This window comes from Spermophilus citellus (assembly GCF_964194105.1).
Source record: "Spermophilus citellus genome assembly, chromosome: 4".
Classification (NCBI taxonomy): Eukaryota; Metazoa; Chordata; class Mammalia; order Rodentia; family Sciuridae; genus Spermophilus; species Spermophilus citellus.
In genome coordinates this window covers 23,488,326-23,502,844 of record NC_138185.1, presented here as the reverse complement: position 1 = coordinate 23,502,844, position 14,519 = coordinate 23,488,326, and the positions used below count along the sequence as shown (strand labels likewise).

At 33.9% G+C, this 14,519-nt stretch overlaps 1 protein-coding gene across 7 annotated transcripts in view; it reads right to left on the bottom strand.

The window, feature by feature from the left end:
- Window positions 1-14,519, bottom strand: part of NCOA6 (nuclear receptor coactivator 6) — a 97,200-nt gene that overhangs the window by 66,496 nt on the left and 16,185 nt on the right. For 5 of the 7 annotated variants that reach the window (XM_081292437.1, XM_081292438.1, XM_081292439.1 and 2 more), the window contains exons 2-4: window positions 11,349-11,418; window positions 10,579-10,796; window positions 2,758-2,863 (exon numbers count right to left, since the gene is read on the bottom strand). The gene's annotated coding sequence lies outside the window, so the exon portion shown is untranslated. The remainder of the gene's footprint in view (window positions 1-2,757; window positions 2,864-10,578; window positions 10,797-11,348; window positions 11,419-14,519) is intronic. The other 2 variants (XM_081292435.1, XM_081292436.1) reach the window with 2 other exon arrangements.

The following is a 14,519-nucleotide window of genomic DNA, read 5'->3' as shown; positions in this document are numbered from 1 at the left end:
CTGTAGCTCAGTGGTAAAGCATCTGCCTTACATGTGTGGGGCACTGGGTTCCATCCTCAGCACCACATAAAAATAAATAAAGATATTGTGTATCCATCTACAACTAAAAAAATTTTAAAAAAAAAAGCCAACCTAAGGGCAGCTAGGGTTATAGCTCAGTGGTAGAGCACTTGCCCAGCATGTGTGAAGCACTGGGTTCAATTCTCAGCACCACATATATATATAAATAAAATAAAGGTCCATCGACAACTTAAAAAAAAAACAAATTAAAACAAAAACCTAAGCAATATTTGGGGAAAAACTTTTCTGTTGTTTAAGCAAATAGGCAAAAAATACTTGTACATTTGAGCAAAGCACCTTATAATCTAGTAATTATATCCTTTTCTTGTATTGTTACTGTCAGAACAGAACTGTGTGGTGTGGTTAAGAAACAACAGCATTCAGAAAATACCTATATAAAAAACTACCACTCTTTATTTAACTGCACTTTACAAATTCTAACAAACTTTAGATTAAAGGTAAATAAATGAAAGCTAATGAAGGAAGATTTTTTTTTTGAGAGAGAGAGAAAAAAAATTTTTAATATTTCTTTTCTTTTTTTTTTTTTTTTTAATTTTTGGCGGACACAACATCTTTGTTTGTATGTGGTGCTGAGGATCGAACTCGGGCGGCACACATGCCAGGCAAGCGCGCTACCACTTGAGCCACATCCCCAGCCCCGCTAATGAAGATTTTTTAGGGCTTAAAAACTGCGGCTTGGCAGGAAAAAGACTGATGGCTGAAACTGTCTAAAAAGTTAGTTTCTTAGCAGTTGTTCCAAAGTTGGAATTGCCAAGAAAATAACTAAAAATTTAAGAAAATTTTCCAAAAGAATCTTTAGCTGGAAAGAGGGAGACCAATTAAAAAATCTGACTTTGACAGTCATCTAATGAGGCTGCTGATTGTTCCATGAAGGCTGTGTATCCCAACTTGGAAAACCCTTGACTGGCAGACACAGATACACCAATTCAGGAATAACCAGTTCAACAATACCAAAACAGTATACAGGTAATTATAAAAATAAGAAAACTGAAACAATTTATGAAAAACTGTTGACTTCTCCTTCAATTTTTAAGGAAACTTCTAGAAAATGTGGTCACTGAGATAACATCCACTTAAAATCCGACCCTCGATGAAGGATTTACTATCAAAATAACTGAACAACTTTTCAGTGAAATGTAATTCAGTTAACTGCTCTTGGAAAGAGAAAACAAACTGTAGGTGACTGCTTCATGAGAATCATTTGCTCACTTATGACATCTGTCACAAGAAGGCATATGTTATTGTCTGGGTTTGCTAAGAATGACCACGAGCTTTCATCCACATAATAAATTTTCAGATTACCTAATAATTTCACTTTTTACTCAGGCTCTTTTAATCTTTCATAAAGAATTTAAGAACAAATGTGATATTTAGGAAAAATTTAAAAGGCAATCATAATATTTATTTTAACTTAGCAGTAAAAACAATTTTAGAGCTACCTAATAGCTCCAGTTGATGAAGGAATCACCAGGGAATCAATTACGTTTATACAAGAATGGATCATGAATAAGGATAACACATTACGTGAAAAACTGAAAGAGAACTAATCATTCACATGCTGCTGGCAAAGGGAAAACTCTAACTCCACAATGTAAAGACATGACTGTTACCATCTGAATGCAATGATCAACCTTAGCATGTCTTACAGAGAAACAACAAGAAATTATGTACAGTATTAAGTGTACTGAATTATCTACAAAATATTCTTGCCAAAACTGTTTAATCTTAATCTAACAAGTCTTTAATAGGAGATAAAGAAGGAACTTAAAAAGCACCATGAGGGAATAATCAGATAAATCAAGAGTATAGGATTTCTACAGGACATTTGATTTAGTCTCTTATAGGAAAAAGTGGATAACAACTCTTCTAAATTAAGAGACTTAAGAGACTTATTAAATGAATAAATGGTCATTTGTCAAGTCTCCGCAAGCATTTCTGAAGAGTCTCCCATGTCAGTTAAACCGACTATGACATAGCATCCAGATGAAGACTCGAAGAATTTATTATGAATTATAAGTTTCAAGATAAAAATGGTCTAATTTCTGCTGGGCTTCAGCTTAACTCCAATCTAAACAGCATTAAAACATAGATTGTGTTTAGTCTGCAACTTTCCACGTACATATATTTATTTTCTTTTTTTGTTTGTTTTTTTGAAACAGGGGTCTCACTGTTTTCCAGGCTGGTCTTGAACTCCTGGGTTAAACTGATCCTCCCAGCTCAGTCTCCCAAATGAGAATTAAAAATATATCCTATTTTTAATCAGAGATATTTGTTTGAAATATATTATAGTTTTAATCAAGATAGATTTTAATCATCAGTTATTATTTACTGTGAAATCCGAGGTGATTCTTTATAAAAGGGTGAGAAACTACATTAAAAAAGTTTATTGTAGAAACCCTACTTAAAAACAGAAGAATGAAGGCTGGGGATATGGCTCAGTGGTAGAATGCTTGCCTAGCATGCTGTAGGTTCTGGGTTTAATCCCCAGACCAGAAAAAATAATTAAAAAATAAATACAAACAGAAGAATGGCATCTGCATTTTATTCAGTGGTTCTAAAAATTAAAAAATGCATTTTAGACAGTTTCTCTAAAAAGAAAGGCAATACCTGAAAAAACAAAAGAATAAACATTATTTTGGGCCTTTTATCTACTATCCTATATAACATTTTACTCACCAAAATGTCTTTCTTAATTTTTATCATTTATTCAGGTCATCTTCTAAGTCCGAACAAGTTGGCATTTTTAGGGCTTATATTTCAAGATAACAGCCAAATCAGAATTCTAAAAAAAAAAAGAGAGAGAGAGAGGAAGAAAGAGAAAGAATAGAAAAATAAAATAACAGTATTTTGGCATCTTTAGAGAATGGTACAATAATTTTCATTGAGTCTCCAATAAATATCTTTTTCTGAGATCTTAAAACACTCATCAGTAAGCATTCAGAATGTGAAAGAAAAACTCAGAAATTTAATACCGGTTTCATTTAAGAATCAAGAGGCCTTAGAGCCCACCCTGTATCTTCTTTCCTAAATCTGTCAAATTAAAATGAATTAATACCATACCACATTGTTTGCAGATACTGGGAGCCAAAACCAAAACAGTTATATATACACTAGATAAAAAACCCATGTCTTTGAACAAAACTTCAAAGTTAGTTTTTAAACTTCATGAATACAGATGTAATTTTTTCCCCATGTATATCCATAATATTTAAACATTGTATTTTTCATTAAATCTTCAGTTTAAGTTGTAAAGTATTCTTTGTAGTAGCATAGAAATTCTGCACAGAAAATGTATTATTTTGGGGCCTGGGGTTGTGGCTCAGTGGTAGAGCATTTGCCTAGCACATGCGACGGCCTGGGTTCGATTCTCAGCACCACATATAAAAAAATAAAGCTATTGTGCCCAACTACAACTAAGAAATAAATATTTTAAAAAATGTATTATTTTGGCACACTTCAGAAAAAAATTATCTATTTTAATAAGATAGCATCAGTCTATAACATCTTTAATTTGGGTGTTATGATTTTACATTACTGCATGTACTGACTTTCTTTTTTCTTTTTTAAATTTTATTTATTTATTTAGTTGTAAATAAACAAATACCTTTATTTTATTTATCTATTTTTATGTGGTGCCAAGGATAGAACCCAGTGCCTCACAAGTACCAGGCAAGTGCTCTATCACTAAGCTACAACCCCAGCCCAAGCACTGGCTTTAAAATCTTCAAATTCTAGATGGATATATGTACTAGTAGTTAATAATTAATAATTAGAGAAAAAAATCCTGTAATTATTTTTTAGTTCAAGAAAAAGGAATTTTATTTTTTTATTTTTTTATTCTTTTATTTTATTTTATTTTATTTATTGTTGGTTGTTCAAAACATTACATAGTTCTTGACATATCATATTTCACACTTTGATTCAAGTGGGTTATGAACTCCCATTTTTACCCCGTATACAGATTGCAGAATCACATCAGTTACACTTCCATTGATTTACATATTGCCATACTAGTGTCTGTTATATTCTGCTGCCTTTCCTATCCTCTACTATCCCCCCTCCCTTCCCCTCCCCTCCCCTCTTCTCTCTCTACCCCCTCTACTGTAATTCATTTCTCCCCCTTGTATTATTTAAGAAAAAGGAATTTTAAAAGTAAGACCATAAAGAAAATCTTAACCTAAAAACCAACAATAGGACAATCAAATACTCTGATGATAATGCACTGAAATTATAAATTCAAAGTAAAATCAAGAAATAAGGGTCTTTTCCATTGTAAAACAACAGCAAAACTTTGGACTGAGGTTTTAAAAATTACAAATCAGAACTGCCAATTTCTAGAAAACCATAAGGAAATACTACACATAGAAACCTAAGAATATAGCCAGTTCAGTGAAGAAAATTCATAGCCATAAAATACCTTTACTGGCGGGCTGTAACTCAGTGATAGAGCATTTGCCTAGCATGTGTGAGGCACTGGGTTCAATCCCCTGCATCACATAAAAATAAATAAATAAAATAAAGGCATTTGTCCATCTACAACTAAAAACATTTTTTAAAAAAATACCTTTATTGGAGAACAAAAAGAAGGAAAATAAGTGACTTAAATACCTGACTCAAAGTTATTAAAAAAGCAATAAAGTGAACTGAAAGAAAGCATAGACAAATTTATTAAGTCATATGATCTGCCCAGATTGAGTCAGGAAGATACACCCAACTTAAACAGACCAATATCAAGTGAGGAAATAGAAGCCATCAAAAGATTACCAACCAAGAAGAGCCCAGGACCGGATGGATACACAGCCGAATTCTACAAGACCTTTAAAGAAGAACTAATACCAATACTCTTCAATTTATTTCAGGAAACAGAAAAAGAGGAAGCACTTCCAAACTCATTCTATGAGGCCAATATCACCCTGATTGCAAAACCAGACAAAGATACTTCAAAGAAAGAAAACTTCAGACCAATATCTCTAATGAACATAGATGCAAAAATTTTCAATAAATTAATTCTGGCAAATCGAATACAAAAACATATCAAAAAAATTGTACACTATGATCAAGTGGGATTCATCCCAGGGATGCAAGGTTGGTTCAACATATTGAAATCAATAAATGTAATTCATCACATTAATAGACTTAAAGAATCATATGATCATCTCAATAGATGGAGAAAAAAGCATTTGACAAAATACAGCATCCCTTTATGTTCAAAACACTAGAAAAACTAGGGATAACAGGAACATATCTCAACATCGTAAAGGCTATCTATGCTAAGCCTCAGGCCAACATCATTCTAAATGGAGAAATATTGAAGGCATTCCCTCTAAAATCTGGAACAAGACAGGGATGCCCTCTTTCACCTATTCAACAGAGTTCTTGAAACACTGGCCAGAGCAATTTGACAGATGAAAGAAATTAAAGGGATTCGTATAGAAGAACTTAAATTAGCTCTATTTGCTGACGATATGATTCTATACCTACAAGACCCAAAAAACTCCACCAGAAAACTCACAGAACTAGTAAGTGAATTCAGCAAAGTAGCAGGATATAAAATCAACACCCATAAATCAAAGGCATTTCTTATATCAGTGACAAATCCTCTAAGAAGGAAATGAGGAAAACTACCCCATTCACAATATCCTCAAAAAAAAAAAATAAGATACTTGGGAATCAACTTAATAAAAGAGTTGAAAGATCTATACAATGAAACTATAGAACCCTAAAGAAAGAAATCAAAGAAGACCTTAGAAGATGGAAAGATCTATCTTGTTCTTGGATAGGCAGAATTAATATTATCAAAATGACCATACTACCAAAAGCACTATACAGATTTAATGTAATTCCAATCAAAATCCCAATGGCATTCCTCATAGAAATAGAAAAAGCAGTCATGAAATAAGAGACCCAGAATAGCTAAAGCAATCCTAAGCAGGAAGAGTGAAGCAGGTGGTATCGCTATACCAGACCTTAAACTATACTACAGAGCAATAGTAACAAAAAGAGCATGATACTGGCACCAAAACAGGCTGGTAGACCAATGGTACAGAATAGAGGACATAGAGACTAACCCACAAAATTACAATTATCTTATATTAGACAAAGGTGTCAAAAACATGCACTGGAGAAAAGATAGCATCTTCAACAAATGGTGCTGAGAAAACAGGAAATCCATATGCAACAAAATGAAATTAAACCCCTATCTCTCATCATGCACAAAACTTAACTCAAAATGGATCAAGGACCCAGGTATTAAACCAGAGACTCTGCATCTAATAGAAGAAAAAGTAGGCCCTAATCTTCAACATGTGGGATTAGGCCCCAACTTCCTTAATAAGACTCCTATAGCATAAGAATTAAAACCAAGAATCAATAAATGGGATGGAATCAAACTAAAAAGTTTATTCTCAGCAAAAGAAACAATCTGTGATGTGAACAGAGAGCCTACATCCCGGGAGCAAATTTTTACCCCTCACACATCAGATAGAGCACTAATCTCTAGGGTTTATAAAGAAGTCAAAAAGCTAAACACCAAAAAAATAAATAACCCAATCAACAAATGGGCCAAGGACCTGAACAGACACTTTTCAAGAAAAGGATATACAATCAATCAACAAATATATGAAAAAATGCTCATCATCTCTAGCAATCAGAGAAATGCAAATCAAAACTACTCTAAGATATCATCTCACTCCAGTCAGAATGGTAGCTATTATGAAGACAAACAACAAGTGTTGGCAAGGATATGGGGAAAAAGGTACACTCATACATTGCTGGTGGGACTGCAAATTGGTACAACCAATTTGGAAAGCAGTATGGAGATTCCTTGGAAATCTGGGAATGGAACCACCATTTGACCCAGCTATTCCTCTCCTCGGACTATACCCAAAGAACTTAAAAACAGCATACTACAGGGACACAGCCACATCAATGTTTACAGCAGCACAGTTCACAACAGCTAAACTGTGGAACCAACCTAGATATCCTTCAGTGGATGAATGGATAAAAAAAAAAAAGTATATGTATACACACACACGCACACACACACACACAATGGCATATATACACAATAGAATTTTACTCAGCATTAAAAAAAGAACAAAATCATGGCATTTGCAGGTAAATGGATGGCGTTGGAGAAGATAATGCTAAGTGAAGTTAGACAATCTCAAAAAAAATGCAGAAATGTTTTCTATGATATAAGGAGGTTGACTCATAGTGGGGTAGGGAGGGAGAGCATGGGAGGATTCAATGAATTGGGGTGGGAGGGAAAGGGAGGAGGCAGGGGATTAGCAAGGATGGTGGAATGTGATGGACATCATTATATAAAGTACATGTATGAAGGCTTGAATTGGGTATCAACATACTTTACATACAAAACAAAGATATGAAAAATTGTGGTATATATGTGTATTAAGGATTGTAATGCAAAAAAACCAAAATACATGTATAAAGGCATAAATTGGCGTGAACATACTTTATATACAGAGATATGAAAAACTGTACTCTATATGTGTAATAAGAATTGTAATGCATTCCACTGCTGTCGTGTATTAAAAAAAATAAAATCAATAAAAGAAAAAAAAAGACCTTTATTGGGAACAAAAAGAAGGAAAATAAATGACTTAAATGCCTGATTCAAAGTTATAAAAAAAAAGCAATAAAGTGAAATGAAAGAAAACAAAATTTAAAAAATCAATGTAGATAAAATAGAAATCAATCACTGGGAGAAAAAGTAAAAAAAAAAAGTTAAACATCTAGTTAACTTAATTAAGTAAAAAGGGAGAAAATTCAAATATGTAAAATGGCAAGAAACAGAAACAGAGGAAATAAAAGGGATCACTGAGATAACTTTGCTCAAACTTTTGATATGTAAATATGATAAACCCCCATGAACCACATACAAATTTAATACAAAATACAATTAACCCTTTGAAGAACATATAAGTCTAATGATCTGAAACTGTTCCAGATAGATGTTTTATACACACACACACACACACACACACACACATATATATATAAAACACACTTGTGTGTGTGTGTGTGTGTGTGTGTGTGTGTGTGTGTACTGGAAATTGAAGCAGCTAGGGGTGCTTAAATACTGAGCCACATCCCCAGTCCTTTTTATTTTTTATTTTGAGACAGGAGCTGGCTAAGTTGCTTAGGATCTCACTAAATTGGTTAGGCTGGTCTCTTACTTGCAATCCTTATGACTCAGCCTCCCAAGTCACTGGGATTACTTACAGGCATGAGCCACCATGTCCAGACCAGAGCAATTTAAAAAAAATAAATTTGCAGGCAGAGAGCTACAAACCAACCCTTTTTACAGTGATACAAGATTCTAAATCAAATTTTAAATAGATCCTGACAGTACATTAAAATATAATGTATCATGAAGGCTGGAGTTGTGGCTCCATGGTAGAGCACTTGCCTGGCATGCATGAGGTCCTGGTTCAATCCTCAGCGCCACATATAAATAAATAAATAATAAAAAGATTCAATGACAACTAAAAAATATTTTTTAAAAAATATAATGCATCATAATAAAGTGAAGACTGTTCTACAAGTTTAAGGAAGACTTGTTATTAGGAAATTAAGGGGAGAAGTTATATGATCCTCTCGATAGATACTGTAATTTGATAAAATTCAAGAAACATTCCTGATTTTTTTTTTATGGTGCTGGGGATTAGAACCCAGGGTCTTCTGCATTCTAGAGGCACACACTCTACCAATAGAGCTATATCCCCACTCTAATAATCATATTTTTAAAACGTCAAATAAATTAGTATATAAGCGCTTCCTTAACATAATAAAATGTAGCTCTCAGCACAGAGGCAGGGCTAGGGGGTATAGCTCAATGGCAAAGTACTTGCATGCATGATGCCCTGAGTTCATTCCCTAGCACCACCATCAGTCCAGAACCCCCCCCCCCAAAAAAAAAAACACTTTTCATTCATCAAATTAGCAAAAATCCAAAAATTTGATAATGTATTGTCTTGGCAAGATTATGGAGAAAACAGGCACTCTCGTTTAATTGTTGGTGGTAGTGCAAATCGGTGTTAATGCCAGTAATTAGGTAATATATATATCAAAACATCAATTACAGGGGCTTGGGTTGTGGCTCAGCGATAGAGCACTTGCCTCACATGTTCGAGACCCTGGGTTCAATCCTCAGCACCACATAAAAATAAATGAATAAAATAAGGGATTTGTGTCCAACTACAACTAAAAAAATAAATAAATAAAAATAAAAAATAAAGATATTGTGTCCAACTATAACTAAAAAACATTTTTAAAAAAATATCAATTACATATACCACTAACAAAACGATTCCACTGTTAGATAGTGATCTGACAGATACACCTGTCAAAAACAAAAGGACAGGGCTGGGGTTGTGGCTCAGTGGTAGAGCGCTCTGCCTAGTGAGGCCCTAGGTTCGATCCTCAGCACCACATATAAATAAATAAATAGATAGATAGATAGATAGAATAAAGCTACTTATTGTGTCCAACTACAACTAAAAAATAAATATTAAAAAAATGGTACAAGGTATTCACTCCATACTGTTTTCATCCAGATGCCCACCAATAGGTACTGATCAAATCCATAAAAATGAAATGTAATAAACAGAAAAGAAAAAAAAAAGAAATGCAGTGAGCAAGAATAAGGATGCTGTCTGTGCTGCTATGTGGAAAGATCTCCAAGATATATTGTTGGGAGAAAAAAAAACAAGGAGTAAATCATTAAATACAATATGCTATTTTTTTGTGAGAAAATAATATTCTACAGGTTAATTACTGGAAACTAAAGAGAATTTGGAGCTTCCTGAATTCTGCAGTAGCTAAAACTTGCAGAAATATTGTTATATACCAGGCACTGTTCTAAGCACTTTGCATTATTAATTCAATTAATCCCCTCAAAACCACCATGAAATAGGTTCTATTGGGGCTGGGGATGTGGCTCAAGCGGTAGCGCGCTCGTCTGACGTGCGTGGGGCCCGGGTTTGATCCTCAGCACCACATACAAAGATGTTGTGTCCGCCAATAACTAAAAAATAAATACTAAAAAAAAAAAAAATAAAAAAAAATAAAAAAAATAAATAGGTTCTATTACCTCCATTTACAAAAGAGGAACTAAAGCACAGAGATGTTAAGTAACTTGCTTAAGACTATACATACAGCCAGAGTGTGCCCAGGCAATCAGATTCTAAAAGCAGGGCTCTTCACTACCACACCACACTACATAACCTACTTGAATATTTGGTAAAAGCATACTCTCAGCTCCTGAGAGACTGATGATTTCATTCATTCATTCAATAAATATTTAAGTATGCAACACATGCCAGGTACCATTCTCAATGCTAAAGATACAATGATGATAAAAATACAGACACAGTCCCACCTTTTATGGAGTATAGTAAGAACTTGGGCTTAAAGCACACGATTCTTAAATTGAAGTATTTATCCCCTTATTTATATATTTATCCAAATACTTACATGGGGACAGGGTGGTGGGGAATCACCAGTTGCAAAGTGACCAGTTCTGCTTTAACTAGCTAGAGCAGTGGTTCCCAACTTTTTGGCACTTGAGAATCACCAAGGATCCTTTTAAAATTCCAATGCCCACGTCAATTCCATACATCTAGGGCAATTAAATCATAATCTGGGCAGTGGGGACAAAGACATCAGTAGTTTTCCAAGAACCCTGTGGATGACTGCAATATGAAGAAAAGTTTGAGAAATCACTGAGCTATAGTTTTTAATCTGTCTGAATAATGGTAAAGGTCATTCATGATAACATAGAAAGAGATAGCTGAATATAAACAAAAAGTATATCCACTTGTCCTTCTGAGATCTGCTAAGTAGCTACCCCTCCACCTCATGTTATAAATTCTGAGAACATCAGAAAGGGCCAAATAATTATTTTCTTTTCTAGTTTTATCTATACCTCTACTCCATTCCTTCCAAAATCATGGACAACTGAGAAATTTACCTTTTTATCTTTTTCTGGTTCTTTCTATGGAACCAATGAAGAATTCTGCCATGTTATACCTATTCAACACAAGTGACTACTTTTCTATTAAGCAGATCTCGTTTAGTTGGTTTGGATCCAACCCGCATGCCACCTATAGCTTGGCAAAGTAAAGTACCCTATGAATGCTGAGATCAAAATAAATTCTTTTTAAAAAGTCTAATTCAAAACTTTAAGTTGAAACAAAGTCTTTTTAAAATAATGCATTCCTTTGTATTCTAGAGAAGCAACAGACCTGTTTAAGAACTCTCTGACCACTCTCAGAAAAGATAGTCAGTAGGACCCCTCTCCATTCCTCCCAGGACCTAGACAAAAAGGAAAACGGGCAAAGAGGAAGAAGAGAAACGTCAGAAGAAAAGACCAAATATAAACCCAATAAATCTATTTAAAGTAAATTTTTGTAACTGGCCAAATTCCATCTGTCACTGTTTCTTATAATTTTATTCTAGAAAGTGCTGTAAAAGACCCAAGATGATCTCTAGTCCAGTGGTTTTTAACAAAGAAAACTTATTATAATCCCAAATAAAACAAGATATTTTCAAAATACTTCTGTACTGGTTACAAAGTATGTTCATTTTGTAATTCATTATCCTTATGATTTGTGCACTTGTCTTTATGTGTGTTATACTTTACAATTAATACTTTAAAAAAAAAAACAGAAAAAAACAGATACAGTGCATGTGTCTTGGGCAGAAACCCCTACAGATTCTAATTAAGTAGGTACAGAAACAGAGTCCCACGAAAGTTTTGTGATTTGGCCTAGCTCACAGATGTTTAGCTACAGATCTGTACTTCTTGTCACTGTCCTTCTGCTTCAAAACTGTATATATGCTGACATCATATTTTTAATTTAACATTTTTTCTCCTAGTTATCTGAAAAATTATATTACAAGTGACAACTGCAAAAACAAGGAAGTAAATTAATGAAAAACACAGATTTCCCAAGTTATCGCAGCTGTTTCACCATACACTTAAGAGAATTAAACATCTAATGCAATGCAACTATTTCCTAATCTGGGTACCCATTTTTTTTTTATGCTCTCAATAATCTGTTGAGTAATATGTCAAATTATTAGTAGTAAAATCAACTAGGTACATATGCAAAATATACTAGCATTATTCATGATAATGAAACATAAGGTGAATTAGAAAGAGGGCTAGGCTGAGCATGGCAAGGTAGGTGTGCCCTGGGATCTAATTGTGGCCTTCCTTAAAGTTGTATTATTTGGTCGTACAATCACTATGGAAAGCAATATGGAGATTTCTCAGAAAACCCGGAATGGAACCAGCATTTGACCCAGTCATCCCACTTGTAGGTTTATACCCAAAGGACTTAAAATCAGCATACTACAGTGACAAAGCCACATCAAGGTTTATAGCAGTTCAATTCACATTAGCTAAACAACCTAGGTGTCCTTGAATAGATGGAACCAAAGGCTGAATGTTTTCTCTGATATGTGGATGCTAATTCACAATAAGGGAGGGGGGAAAATAGAGGTATTTTGGACTAGACAGAGGGGAGTGAAGGGAAGGGAGGGGACATGAGGGTAGGAATAATAGCAGAATGAACCAGACATTATTACCTTATGTGCACGTATGATTATATAACCTGTGTAACTCTACATCATGTACAACCAGATGAATAAGAAGTTATATTTCATTATGTATGTTGTATCAAAAAACATTCTACTGTCATGTACAACTAATTAGAACAAATAAAAAATATTAAAAATTTTTAAAAATAAAAAAAAAAGTTGAATAATTTGGGGCAGGACACAATCTGAATCTAGGAATCTTAAATTTGAAAATGAAAAGACAGTTCACCAGAGCTAGAGCTAAATAGAATCTCTCCATTTAGATATAAAAAAACTTAAGGATTATTTATCAAGAAATTTAATTATTCTTCAGTCCCAGTGGAAATAAGAACTGTGACAACCTTTGAGAAAATCAAACTGGAAGTTCATAATAAAACTAAAATAAACTGAACTTTTAACCTACATTTGGGGCTTATCCTACAGAAGTAAAAGCTCCATTTCATAAAACTACATGCACAAGAATGTCTACTGGGGCCTAGTGTGGTAGCCCATGTCCGTAACTTCAGCTATTCGAGAGACTAAGGCAGGAGGATCACAAGTTTGAGAACAGCCTGGGAAACTTAGCATGATCCTATCTCAAAGTTTAAGGGCTGGGGGTGTGGCTCAAGCCGTAGTGCGCTCGCCTGGCATGTGCAGGGTGCTGGGGTCGATCCTCAGCACCACATACAAATAAAATAAAGATGTTGTGTCCACCGATAACTAAAAAATAAATAATAAACATTAAAAAAAATAAAGTTTAAAAAAGGGCTGTGGGCATGACTCATTGCTTGCCCAGTATGTGGAGGTTTTAGTCCTCCAGTACTAAAAAAAAAATCTGAAAACACACTGAGCAAAAAAACAATATAAATGGAATATTATGTAGCTAGTAAAAAGGGGGAACTAGATATTTCCTTAATGATTTAGAAGGAAATGTATAATTCAGCTTGTTGCAATAAACATATACTGTGTTTGTGGTTTGAAAGGAAAATCCTATTTAATTCGTAACAGAAAAGAAATAATAAGAAAAAATTGATTACAGGAATAACAGAAAAAATAGTTATATAAAATTGATAAAGAATTGTTATATAAAGGACAGCTAAATGAAATATTCAGAGATTAAGGAATAAAAACAAAATCTAGCTGGGTGCGGTGGTACGTGTCTGTAATTCCAGCGGCTCAGGAGGCTGAGGCAAGAGGGTAGAAAATTCAAAGCCAACCTCAGCAACAGTGAGGCACTAAGCAACTCAGTGAGACCTTGTCTCTAAATTAAAAACAAAATAGGGTTGGGGATGTGGTTCAGTGGCTGAGTGCCCCTGAGTTCAATCCCTGTTCCCCCACTTGCAAAACAAACAAACAAACAACATCAAAAAACCCCAAAGTCTAGGTACTTTTTGGGTGGGGGTGTAAAGCAACTTTTATCAACTCAAAAATTTTCCCCTATTTCACAAAGAAAAATAAGTGTTTTACTCAAGAGTTCTGTATTTTTTAGGTTTGTCTTCTTAAAATGCTCTTTTAAAAAAGCAAACACAAATCACCACAAAATCCTGTCAAATAAATGTCTGTTATTTTATTGTTGCAATCTGTAATTCTTTCTTTTTCTTGGTTAAGTTTTATTTGTTTTTAGCTATATCCTAACACTTCAAATTTATCTTTTATAACAATGTACCATTCTTTTTATTATTTATTTATTATTTATTTTTTTTAGTTGTAGATGGATACAATACCTTTATTTACTTATTTTTACCTGGTGCTTAGGATCAAATCCAGTGCCTCACATGTGCCAGACAGCCCCAATAACACTCCATTCTTTGTTACATCAAATAAAATTTTAC